Source organism: Micromesistius poutassou, assembly GCF_964030765.1.
Source record: "Micromesistius poutassou genome assembly, chromosome: 20".
Lineage (NCBI taxonomy): Eukaryota > Metazoa > Chordata > Actinopteri > Gadiformes > Gadidae > Micromesistius > Micromesistius poutassou.
Genome location: NC_140290.1, coordinates 1,460,641 through 1,470,228, shown reverse-complemented (window position 1 = coordinate 1,470,228; position 9,588 = coordinate 1,460,641). Strand labels below are relative to the sequence as shown.

At 37.8% G+C, this 9,588-nt stretch overlaps 22 non-coding genes across 22 annotated transcripts; all 22 read left to right on the top strand.

Moving 5' to 3' along the window:
• The first annotated feature begins 141 nt into the window (after positions 1-141).
• AC3HAE_036034 (transfer RNA tyrosine (anticodon GUA)) lies at positions 142-229 on the top strand. The gene is given in 2 exon segments: positions 142-178; positions 194-229. It is a non-coding gene; the product is annotated as a tRNA-Tyr (tRNA).
• Positions 230-571: 342 nt separating this feature from the next.
• AC3HAE_036033 (transfer RNA tyrosine (anticodon GUA)) lies at positions 572-659 on the top strand. Its single transcript is given in 2 exon segments — positions 572-608; positions 624-659. It is a non-coding gene; the product is annotated as a tRNA-Tyr (tRNA).
• A 342-nt stretch (positions 660-1,001) lies between these two features.
• AC3HAE_036032 (transfer RNA tyrosine (anticodon GUA)) lies at positions 1,002-1,089 on the top strand. The gene is given in 2 exon segments: positions 1,002-1,038; positions 1,054-1,089. It is a non-coding gene; the product is annotated as a tRNA-Tyr (tRNA).
• Positions 1,090-1,298: 209 nt separating this feature from the next.
• Positions 1,299-1,386, top strand: AC3HAE_036031 (transfer RNA tyrosine (anticodon GUA)). The gene is given in 2 exon segments: positions 1,299-1,335; positions 1,351-1,386. It is a non-coding gene; the product is annotated as a tRNA-Tyr (tRNA).
• Positions 1,387-1,595: 209 nt separating this feature from the next.
• AC3HAE_036030 (transfer RNA tyrosine (anticodon GUA)) lies at positions 1,596-1,683 on the top strand. The gene is given in 2 exon segments: positions 1,596-1,632; positions 1,648-1,683. It is a non-coding gene; the product is annotated as a tRNA-Tyr (tRNA).
• Positions 1,684-2,322: 639 nt separating this feature from the next.
• On the top strand, positions 2,323-2,410 carry AC3HAE_036029 (transfer RNA tyrosine (anticodon GUA)). The gene is given in 2 exon segments: positions 2,323-2,359; positions 2,375-2,410. It is a non-coding gene; the product is annotated as a tRNA-Tyr (tRNA).
• Positions 2,411-3,049: 639 nt separating this feature from the next.
• AC3HAE_036028 (transfer RNA tyrosine (anticodon GUA)) lies at positions 3,050-3,137 on the top strand. The gene is given in 2 exon segments: positions 3,050-3,086; positions 3,102-3,137. It is a non-coding gene; the product is annotated as a tRNA-Tyr (tRNA).
• A 342-nt stretch (positions 3,138-3,479) lies between these two features.
• On the top strand, positions 3,480-3,567 carry AC3HAE_036027 (transfer RNA tyrosine (anticodon GUA)). Its single transcript is given in 2 exon segments — positions 3,480-3,516; positions 3,532-3,567. It is a non-coding gene; the product is annotated as a tRNA-Tyr (tRNA).
• A 342-nt stretch (positions 3,568-3,909) lies between these two features.
• On the top strand, positions 3,910-3,997 carry AC3HAE_036025 (transfer RNA tyrosine (anticodon GUA)). The gene is given in 2 exon segments: positions 3,910-3,946; positions 3,962-3,997. It is a non-coding gene; the product is annotated as a tRNA-Tyr (tRNA).
• A 209-nt stretch (positions 3,998-4,206) lies between these two features.
• On the top strand, positions 4,207-4,294 carry AC3HAE_036024 (transfer RNA tyrosine (anticodon GUA)). Its single transcript is given in 2 exon segments — positions 4,207-4,243; positions 4,259-4,294. It is a non-coding gene; the product is annotated as a tRNA-Tyr (tRNA).
• Positions 4,295-4,636: 342 nt separating this feature from the next.
• Positions 4,637-4,724, top strand: AC3HAE_036022 (transfer RNA tyrosine (anticodon GUA)). Its single transcript is given in 2 exon segments — positions 4,637-4,673; positions 4,689-4,724. It is a non-coding gene; the product is annotated as a tRNA-Tyr (tRNA).
• Positions 4,725-5,066: 342 nt separating this feature from the next.
• On the top strand, positions 5,067-5,154 carry AC3HAE_036021 (transfer RNA tyrosine (anticodon GUA)). The gene is given in 2 exon segments: positions 5,067-5,103; positions 5,119-5,154. It is a non-coding gene; the product is annotated as a tRNA-Tyr (tRNA).
• Positions 5,155-5,363: 209 nt separating this feature from the next.
• AC3HAE_036020 (transfer RNA tyrosine (anticodon GUA)) lies at positions 5,364-5,451 on the top strand. Its single transcript is given in 2 exon segments — positions 5,364-5,400; positions 5,416-5,451. It is a non-coding gene; the product is annotated as a tRNA-Tyr (tRNA).
• Positions 5,452-5,660: 209 nt separating this feature from the next.
• On the top strand, positions 5,661-5,748 carry AC3HAE_036019 (transfer RNA tyrosine (anticodon GUA)). The gene is given in 2 exon segments: positions 5,661-5,697; positions 5,713-5,748. It is a non-coding gene; the product is annotated as a tRNA-Tyr (tRNA).
• Positions 5,749-6,387: 639 nt separating this feature from the next.
• Positions 6,388-6,475, top strand: AC3HAE_036018 (transfer RNA tyrosine (anticodon GUA)). Its single transcript is given in 2 exon segments — positions 6,388-6,424; positions 6,440-6,475. It is a non-coding gene; the product is annotated as a tRNA-Tyr (tRNA).
• A 639-nt stretch (positions 6,476-7,114) lies between these two features.
• On the top strand, positions 7,115-7,202 carry AC3HAE_036017 (transfer RNA tyrosine (anticodon GUA)). The gene is given in 2 exon segments: positions 7,115-7,151; positions 7,167-7,202. It is a non-coding gene; the product is annotated as a tRNA-Tyr (tRNA).
• A 342-nt stretch (positions 7,203-7,544) lies between these two features.
• Positions 7,545-7,632, top strand: AC3HAE_036016 (transfer RNA tyrosine (anticodon GUA)). Its single transcript is given in 2 exon segments — positions 7,545-7,581; positions 7,597-7,632. It is a non-coding gene; the product is annotated as a tRNA-Tyr (tRNA).
• Positions 7,633-7,974: 342 nt separating this feature from the next.
• AC3HAE_036014 (transfer RNA tyrosine (anticodon GUA)) lies at positions 7,975-8,062 on the top strand. The gene is given in 2 exon segments: positions 7,975-8,011; positions 8,027-8,062. It is a non-coding gene; the product is annotated as a tRNA-Tyr (tRNA).
• Positions 8,063-8,271: 209 nt separating this feature from the next.
• On the top strand, positions 8,272-8,359 carry AC3HAE_036013 (transfer RNA tyrosine (anticodon GUA)). Its single transcript is given in 2 exon segments — positions 8,272-8,308; positions 8,324-8,359. It is a non-coding gene; the product is annotated as a tRNA-Tyr (tRNA).
• Positions 8,360-8,701: 342 nt separating this feature from the next.
• AC3HAE_036012 (transfer RNA tyrosine (anticodon GUA)) lies at positions 8,702-8,789 on the top strand. The gene is given in 2 exon segments: positions 8,702-8,738; positions 8,754-8,789. It is a non-coding gene; the product is annotated as a tRNA-Tyr (tRNA).
• A 209-nt stretch (positions 8,790-8,998) lies between these two features.
• On the top strand, positions 8,999-9,086 carry AC3HAE_036010 (transfer RNA tyrosine (anticodon GUA)). The gene is given in 2 exon segments: positions 8,999-9,035; positions 9,051-9,086. It is a non-coding gene; the product is annotated as a tRNA-Tyr (tRNA).
• Positions 9,087-9,428: 342 nt separating this feature from the next.
• On the top strand, positions 9,429-9,516 carry AC3HAE_036009 (transfer RNA tyrosine (anticodon GUA)). Its single transcript is given in 2 exon segments — positions 9,429-9,465; positions 9,481-9,516. It is a non-coding gene; the product is annotated as a tRNA-Tyr (tRNA).
• Positions 9,517-9,588: the final 72 nt, after the last annotated feature.

Sequence of the window (9,588 nt, the reverse complement as noted above, 5' to 3'; positions counted from 1 at the left end):
GAGATATTCGTTGTCAATTCATTTAGAAGATATTCTCTCCATTACCTAGCATCAGTCAACTTTCCATAGGGCATTTGGTAGAGCGGAAGACTGTAGTAAATAGAGTCTGAAATATTCTTTCTATTACATTTAACTTCTGACCCTTCGATAGCTCAGTTGGTAGAGCGGAGGACTGTAGTAAAAAGAGTCTGAAATCCTTAGGTCGCTGGTTCAACTCCGGCTCGAAGGAGTTTTATAGAAGTGCAAAACTACTTTGAGGAATTATCTTTGGGGGAAGAAATGGCAAGTAATGAATTAGAGAAATTCGTTGTCTGTTCATTTAGAAGATATGCTCTCCATTACCTAGCATGAGTCAACTTTCGATAGGTCATTTGATAGAGCGGAAGACTGCAGTAAAAAGAGTCTGAAATCCTTAGGTTGATGGTTCAACTCGGGCTCAAATAAATTTTATGGAAATGCAAAACCACTTTGAGGAATTTTCATTGTGGGAAGAAATGGCAAATAATGAATTAAAGAAATTTGTTCTTGGTTCATTTAGTAGATATTCTCTCCATTACATAGTACTTCAGACCCTTCGATAGCTCAGTTGGTAGAGCGGAGGACTGTAGTAAAAAGAGTCTGAAATCCTTAGGTCGCTGGTTCAACTCCGGCTCGAAGGAGTTTTATAGAAGTGCAAAACTACTTTGAGGAATTATCTTTGGGGGAAGAAATGGCAAGTAATGAATTAGAGATATTTGTTGTCAATTCATTTAGAAGATATTCTCTCCATTACCTAGCACGAATCAACTTTCGATAGGTCATTTGATAGAGCGGAAGACTGCAGTAAAAAGAGTCTGAAATCCTTAGGTTGATGGTTCAACTCTGGCTCAAATAAATTTTATGGAAATGCAAAACCACTTTGAGGAATTTTCATTGTGGGAAGAAATGGCAAATAATGAATTAAAGAAATTTGTTCTTGGTTCATTTAGTAGATATTCTCTCCATTACATATTACTTCAGACCCTTCGATAGCTCAGTTGGTAGAGCGGAGGACTGTAGTAAAAAGAGTCTGAAATCCTTAGGTCGCTGGTTCAACTCCGGCTCGAAGGAGTTTTATAGAAGTGCAAAACTACTTTGAGGAATTATCTTTGGGGGAAGAAATGGCAAGTTATGAATTAGAGATATTCGTTGTCAATTCATTTAGAAGATATTCTCTCCATTACCTAGCATCAGTCAACTTTCCATAGGGCATTTGGTAGAGCGGAAGACTGTAGTAAATAGAGTCTGAAATATTCTTTCAATTACATTTAACTTCTGACCCTTCGATAGCTCAGTTGGTAGAGCGGAGGACTGTAGTAAAAAGTGTCTGAAATCCTTAGGTCGCTGGTTCAACTCCGGCTCGAAGGAGTTTTATAGAAGTGCAAAACTACTTTGAGGAATCATCTTTGGGGGAAGAAATGGCAAGTAATGAATTAGAGATATTCGTTGTCAATTCATTTAGAAGATATTCTCTCCATTAGCTAGCATCAGTCAACTTTCCATAGGGCATTTGGTAGAGAGGAAGACTGTAGTAAATAGAGTCTGAAATATTCTTTCAATTACATAAAACTGCTGACCCTTCGATAGCTCAGTTGGTAGAGCGGAGGACTGTAGTAAAAAGAGTCTGAAATCCTTAGGTCGCTGGTTCAACTCCGGCTCGAAGGAGTTTTATAGAAGTGCAAAACTACTTTGAGGAATTATCTTTGGGGGAAGAAATGGCAAGTAATGAATTAGAGAAATTCGTTGTCCGTTCATTTAGATGATATGCTCTCCATTACCTAGCATGAGTCAACTTTCGATAGGTCATTTGATAGAGCGGAAGACTGCAGTAAAAAGAGTCTGAAATCCTTAGGTTGATGGTTCAACTCGGGCTCAAATAAATTTTATGGAAATGCAAAACCACTTTGAGGAATTTTCATTGTGGGAAGAAATGGCAAATAATGAATTAAAGAAATTTGTTCTTGGTTCATTTAGTAGATATTCTCTCCATTACATATTACTTCAGACCCTTCGATAGCTCAGTTGGTAGAGCGGAGGACTGTATTAAAAAGAGTCTGAAATCCTTAGGTCGCTGGTTCAACTCCGGCTCAAAGGAGATTTATAGAAGTGCAAAACTACTTTGAGGAATTATCTTTGGGGGAAGAAATGGCAAGTAATGAATTAGAGATATTCGTTGTCAATTCATTTAGAAGATATTCTCTCCATTAGCTAGCATCAGTCAACTTTCCATAGGGCATTTGGTAGAGAGGAAGACTGTAGTAAATAGAGTCTGAAATATTCTTTCAATTACATAAAACTGCTGACCCTTCGATAGCTCAGTTGGTAGAGCGGAGGACTGTAGTAAAAAGAGTCTGAAATCCTTAGGTCGCCGGTTCAACTCCGGCTCGAAGGAGTTTTATAGAAGTGCAAAACTACTTTGAGGAATTATCTTTGGGGGAAGAAATGGCAAGTAATGAATTAGAGAAATTCGTTGTCCGTTCATTTAGATGATATGCTCTCCATTACCTAGCATGAGTCAACTTTCGATAGGTCATTTGATAGAGCGGAAGACTGCAGTAAAAAGAGTCTGAAATCCTTAGGTTGATGGTTCAACTCGGGCTCAAATAAATTTTATGGAAATGCAAAACCACTTTGAGGAATTTTCATTGTGGGAAGAAATGGCAAATAATGAATTAAAGAAATTTGTTCTTGGTTCATTTAGTAGATATTCTCTCCATTACATATTACTTCAGACCCTTCGATAGCTCAGTTGGTAGAGCGGAGGACTGTATTAAAAAGAGTCTGAAATCCTTAGGTCGCTGGTTCAACTCCGGCTCAAAGGAGATTTATAGAAGTGCAAAACTACTTTGAGGAATTATCTTTGGGGGAAGAAATGGCAAGTAATGAATTAGAGATATTCGTTGTCAATTCATTTAGAAGATATTCTCTCCATTACCTAGCATCAGTCAACTTTCCATAGGGCATTTGGTAGAGCGGAAGACTGTAGTAAATAGAGTCTGAAATATTCTTTCTATTACATTTAACTTCTGACCCTTCGATAGCTCAGTTGGTAGAGCGGAGGACTGTAGTAAAAAGAGTCTGAAATCCTTAGGTCGCTGGTTCAACTCCGGCTCGAAGGAGTTTTATAGAAGTGCAAAACTACTTTGAGGAATTATCTTTGGGGGAAGAAATGGCAAGTAATGAATTAGAGAAATTCGTTGTCTGTTCATTTAGAAGATATGCTCTCCATTACCTAGCATGAGTCAACTTTCGATAGGTCATTTGATAGAGCGGAAGACTGCAGTAAAAAGAGTCTGAAATCCTTAGGTTGATGGTTCAACTCGGGCTCAAATAAATTTTATGGAAATGCAAAACCACTTTGAGGAATTTTCATTGTGGGAAGAAATGGCAAATAATGAATTAAAGAAATTTGTTCTTGGTTCATTTAGTAGATATTCTCTCCATTACATATTACTTCAGACCCTTCGATAGCTCAGTTGGTAGAGCGGAGGACTGTAGTAAAAAGAGTCTGAAATCCTTAGGTCGCTGGTTCAACTCCGGCTCGAAGGAGTTTTATAGAAGTGCAAAACTACTTTGAGGAATTATCTTTGGGGGAAGAAATGGCAAGTAATGAATTAGAGATATTTGTTGTCAATTCATTTAGAAGATATTCTCTCCATTACCTAGCACGAGTCAACTTTCGATAGGTCATTTGATAGAGCGGAAGACTGCAGTAAAAAGAGTCTGAAATCCTTAGGTTGATGGTTCAACTCTGGCTCAAATAAATTTTATGGAAATGCAAAACCACTTTGAGGAATTTTCATTGTGGGAAGAAATGGCAAATAATGAATTAAAGAAATTTGTTCTTGGTTCATTTAGTAGATATTCTCTCCATTACATATTACTTCAGACCCTTCGATAGCTCAGTTGGTAGAGCGGAGGACTGTAGTAAAAAGAGTCTGAAATCCTTAGGTCGCTGGTTCAACTCCGGCTCGAAGGAGTTTTATAGAAGTGCAAAACTACTTTGAGGAATTATCTTTGGGGGAAGAAATGGCAAGTAATGAATTAGAGATATTCGTTGTCAATTCATTTAGAAGATATTCTCTCCATTACCTAGCATCAGTCAACTTTCCATAGGGCATTTGGTAGAGCGGAAGACTGTAGTAAATAGAGTCTGAAATATTCTTTCCATTACATATAACTTCTGACCCTTCGATAGCTCAGTTGGTAGAGCGGAGGACTGTAGTAAAAAGAGTCTGAAATCCTTAGGTCGCTGGTTCAACTCCGGCTCGAAGGAGTTTTATAGAAGTGCAAAACTACTTTGAGGAATTATCTTTGGGGGAAGAAATGGCAAGTAATGAATTAGAGAAATTCGTTGTCCGTTCATTTAGAAGATATGCTCTCCATTACCTAGCATGAGTCAACTTTCGATAGGTCATTTGATAGAGCGGAAGACTGCAGTAAAAAGAGTCTGAAATCCTTAGGTTGATGGTTCAACTCGGGCTCAAATAAATTTTATGGAAATGCAAAACCACTTTGAGGAATTTTCATTGTGGGAAGAAATGGCAAATAATGAATTAAAGAAATTTGTTCTTGGTTCATTTAGTAGATATTCTCTCCATTACATATTACTTCAGACACTTCGATAGCTCAGTTGGTAGAGCGGAGGACTGTAGTAACAAGAGTCTGAAATCCTTAGGTCGCTGGTTCAACTCCGGCTCGAAGGAGTTATATAGAAGTGCAAAACTACTTTGAGGAATTATCTTTGGGGGAAGAAATGGCAAGTTATGAATTAGAGATATTTGTTGTCAATTCATTTAGAAGATATTCTCTCCATTACCTAGCACGAATCAACTTTCGATAGGTCATTTGATAGAGCGGAAGACTGCAGTAAAAAGAGTCTGAAATCCTTAGGTTGATGGTTCAACTCTGGCTCAAATAAATTTTATGGAAATGCAAAACCACTTTGAGGAATTTTCATTGTGGGAAGAAATGGCAAATAATGAATTAAAGAAATTTGTTCTTGGTTCATTTAGTAGATATTCTCTCCATTACATATTACTTCAGACCCTTCGATAGCTCAGTTGGTAGAGCGGAGGACTGTAGTAAAAAGAGTCTGAAATCCTTAGGTCGCTGGTTCAACTCCGGCTCGAAGGAGTTTTATAGAAGTGCAAAACTACTTTGAGGAATTATCTTTGGGGGAAGAAATGGCAAGTTATGAATTAGAGATATTCGTTGTCAATTCATTTAGAAGATATTCTCTCCATTACCTAGCATCAGTCAACTTTCCATAGGGCATTTGGTAGAGCGGAAGACTGTAGTAAATAGAGTCTGAAATATTCTTTCAATTACATTTAACTTCTGACCCTTCGATAGCTCAGTTGGTAGAGCGGAGGACTGTAGTAAAAAGTGTCTGAAATCCTTAGGTCGCTGGTTCAACTCCGGCTCGAAGGAGTTTTATAGAAGTGCAAAACTACTTTGAGGAATCATCTTTGGGGGAAGAAATGGCAAGTAATGAATTAGAGATATTCGTTGTCAATTCATTTAGAAGATATTCTCTCCATTAGCTAGCATCAGTCAACTTTCCATAGGGCATTTGGTAGAGAGGAAGACTGTAGTAAATAGAGTCTGAAATATTCTTTCAATTACATAAAACTGCTGACCCTTCGATAGCTCAGTTGGTAGAGCGGAGGACTGTAGTAAAAAGAGTCTGAAATCCTTAGGTCGCTGGTTCAACTCCGGCTCGAAGGAGTTTTATAGAAGTGCAAAACTACTTTGAGGAATTATCTTTGGGGGAAGAAATGGCAAGTAATGAATTAGAGAAATTCGTTGTCCGTTCATTTAGATGATATGCTCTCCATTACCTAGCATGAGTCAACTTTCGATAGGTCATTTGATAGAGCGGAAGACTGCAGTAAAAAGAGTCTGAAATCCTTAGGTTGATGGATCAACTCGGGCTCAAATAAATTTTATGGAAATGCAAAACCACTTTGAGGAATTTTCATTGTGGGAAGAAATGGCAAATAATGAATTAAAGAAATTTGTTCTTGGTTCATTTAGTAGATATTCTCTCCATTACATATTACTTCAGACCCTTCGATAGCTCAGTTGGTAGAGCGGAGGACTGTATTAAAAAGAGTCTGAAATCCTTAGGTCGCTGGTTCAACTCCGGCTCAAAAGAGATTTATAGAAGTGCAAAACTACTTTGAGGAATTATCTTTGGGGGAAGAAATGGCAAGTAATGAATTAGAGATATTCGTTGTCAATTCATTTAGAAGATATTCTCTCCATTAGCTAGCATCAGTCAACTTTCCATAGGGTATTTGGTAGAGAGGAAGACTGTAGTAAATAGAGTCTGAAATATTCTTTCAATTACATAAAACTGCTGACCCTTCGATAGCTCAGTTGGTAGAGCGGAGGACTGTAGTAAAAAGAGTCTGAAATCCTTAGGTCGCTGGTTCAACTCCGGCTCGAAGGAGTTTTATAGAAGTGCAAAACTACTTTGAGGAATTATCTTTGGGGGAAGAAATGGCAAGTAATGAATTAGAGAAATTCGTTGTCCGTTCATTTAGATGATATGCTCTCCATTACCTAGCATGAGTCAACTTTCGATAGGTCATTTGATAGAGCGGAAGACTGCAGTAAAAAGAGTCTGAAATCCTTAGGTTGATGGTTCAACTCGGGCTCAAATAAATTTTATGGAAATGCAAAACCACTTTGAGGAATTTTCATTGTGGGAAGAAATGGCAAATAATGAATTAAAGAAATTTGTTCTTGGTTCATTTAGTAGATATTCTCTCCATTACATATTACTTCAGACCCTTCGATAGCTCAGTTGGTAGAGCGGAGGACTGTATTAAAAAGAGTCTGAAATCCTTAGGTCGCTGGTTCAACTCCGGCTCAAAGGAGATTTATAGAAGTGCAAAACTACTTTGAGGAATTATCTTTGGGGGAAGAAATGGCAAGTAATGAATTAGAGATATTCGTTGTCAATTCATTTAGAAGATATTCTCTCCATTACCTAGCATCAGTCAACTTTCCATAGGGCATTTGGTAGAGCGGAAGACTGTAGTAAATAGAGTCTGAAATATTCTTTCTATTACATTTAACTTCTGACGCTTCGATAGCTCAGTTGGTAGAGCGGAGGACTGTAGTAAAAAGAGTCTGAAATCCTTAGGTCGCTGGTTCAACTCCGGCTCGAAGGAGTTTTATAGAAGTGCAAAACTACTTTGAGGAATTATCTTTGGGGGAAGAAATGGCAAGTAATGAATTAGAGAAATTCGTTGTCTGTTCATTTAGAAGATATGCTCTCCATTACCTAGCATGAGTCAACTTTCGATAGGTCATTTGATAGAGCGGAAGACTGCAGTAAAAAGAGTCTGAAATCCTTAGGTTGATGGTTCAACTCGGGCTCAAATAAATTTTATGGAAATGCAAAACCACTTTGAGGAATTTTCATTGTGGGAAGAAATGGCAAATAATGAATTAAAGAAATTTGTTCTTGGTTCATTTAGTAGATATTCTCTCCATTACATATTACTTCAGACCCTTCGATAGCTCAGTTGGTAGAGCGGAGGACTGTAGTAAAAAGAGTCTGAAATCCTTAGGTCGCTGGTTCAACTCCGGCTCGAAGGAGTTTTATAGAAGTGCAAAACTACTTTGAGGAATTATCTTTGGGGGAAGAAATGGCAAGTAATGAATTAGAGATATTTGTTGTCAATTCATTTAGAAGATATTCTCTCCATTACCTAGCACGAGTCAACTTTCGATAGGTCATTTGATAGAGCGGAAGACTGCAGTAAAAAGAGTCTGAAATCCTTAGGTTGATGGTTCAACTCTGGCTCAAATAAATTTTATGGAAATGCAAAACCACTTTGAGGAATTTTCATTGTGGGAAGAAATGGCAAATAATGAATTAAAGAAATTTGTTCTTGGTTCATTTAGTAGATATTCTCTCCATTACATATTACTTCAGACCCTTCGATAGCTCAGTTGGTAGAGCGGAGGACTGTAGTAAAAAGAGTCTGAAATCCTTAGGTCGCTGGTTCAACTCCGGCTCGAAGGAGTTTTATAGAAGTGCAAAACTACTTTGAGGAATTATCTTTGGGGGAAGAAATGGCAAGTAATGAATTAGAGATATTCGTTGTCAATTCATTTAGAAGATATTCTCTCCATTACCTAGCATCAGTCAACTTTCCATAGGGCATTTGGTAGAGCGGAAGACTGTAGTAAATAGAGTCTGAAATATTCTTTCCATTACATATAACTTCTGACCCTTCGATAGCTCAGTTGGTAGAGCGGAGGACTGTAGTAAAAAGAGTCTGAAATCCTTAGGTCGCTGGTTCAACTCCGGCTCGAAGGAGTTTTATAGAAGTGCAAAACTACTTTGAGGAATTATCTTTGGGGGAAGAAATGGCAAGTAATGAATTAGAGAAATTCGTTGTCCGTTCATTTAGAAGATATGCTCTCCATTACCTAGCATGAGTCAACTTTCGATAGGTCATTTGATAGAGCGGAAGACTGCAGTAAAAAGAGTCTGAAATCCTTAGGTTGATGGTTCAACTCGGGCTCAAATAAATTTTATGGAAATGCAAAACCACTTTGAGGAATTTTCATTGTGGGAAGAAATGGCAAATAATGAATTAAAGAAATTTGTTCTTGGTTCATTTAGTAGATATTCTCTCCATTACATATTACTTCAGACCCTTCGATAGCTCAGTTGGTAGAGCGGAGGACTGTAGTAACAAGAGTCTGAAATCCTTAGGTCGCTGGTTCAACTCCGGCTCGAAGGAGTTATATAGAAGTGCAAAACTACTTTGAGGAATTATCTTTGGGGGAAGAAATGGCAAGTTATGAATTAGAGATATTCGTTGTCAATTCATTTAGAAGATATTCTCTCCATTACCTAGCATCAGTCAACTTTCCATAGGGCATTTGGTAGAGCGGAAGACTGTAGTAAATAGAGTCTGAAATATTCTTTCTATTACATTTAACTTCTGACCCTTCGATAGCTCAGTTGGTAGAGCGGAGGACTGTAGTAAAAAGAGTCTGAAATCCTTAGGTCGCTGGTTCAACTCCGGCTCGAAGGAGTTTTATAGAAGTGCAAAACTACTTTGAGGAATTATCTTTGGGGGAAGAAATGGCAAGTAATGAATTAGAGAAATTCGTTGTCTGTTCATTTAGAAGATATGCTCTCCATTACCTAGCATGAGTCAACTTTCGATAGGTCATTTGATAGAGCGGAAGACTGCAGTAAAAAGAGTCTGAAATCCTTAGGTTGATGGTTCAACTCGGGCTCAAATAAATTTTATGGAAATGCAAAACCACTTTGAGGAATTTTCATTGTGGGAAGAAATGGCAAATAATGAATTAAAGAAATTTGTTCTTGGTTCATTTAGTAGATATTCTCTCCATTACATAGTACTTCAGACCCTTCGATAGCTCAGTTGGTAGAGCGGAGGACTGTAGTAAAAAGAGTCTGAAATCCTTAGGTCGCTGGTTCAACTCCGGCTCGAAGGAGTTTTATAGAAGTGCAAAACTACTTTGAGGAATTATCTTTGGGGGAAGAAATGGCAAGTAATGAATTAGAGA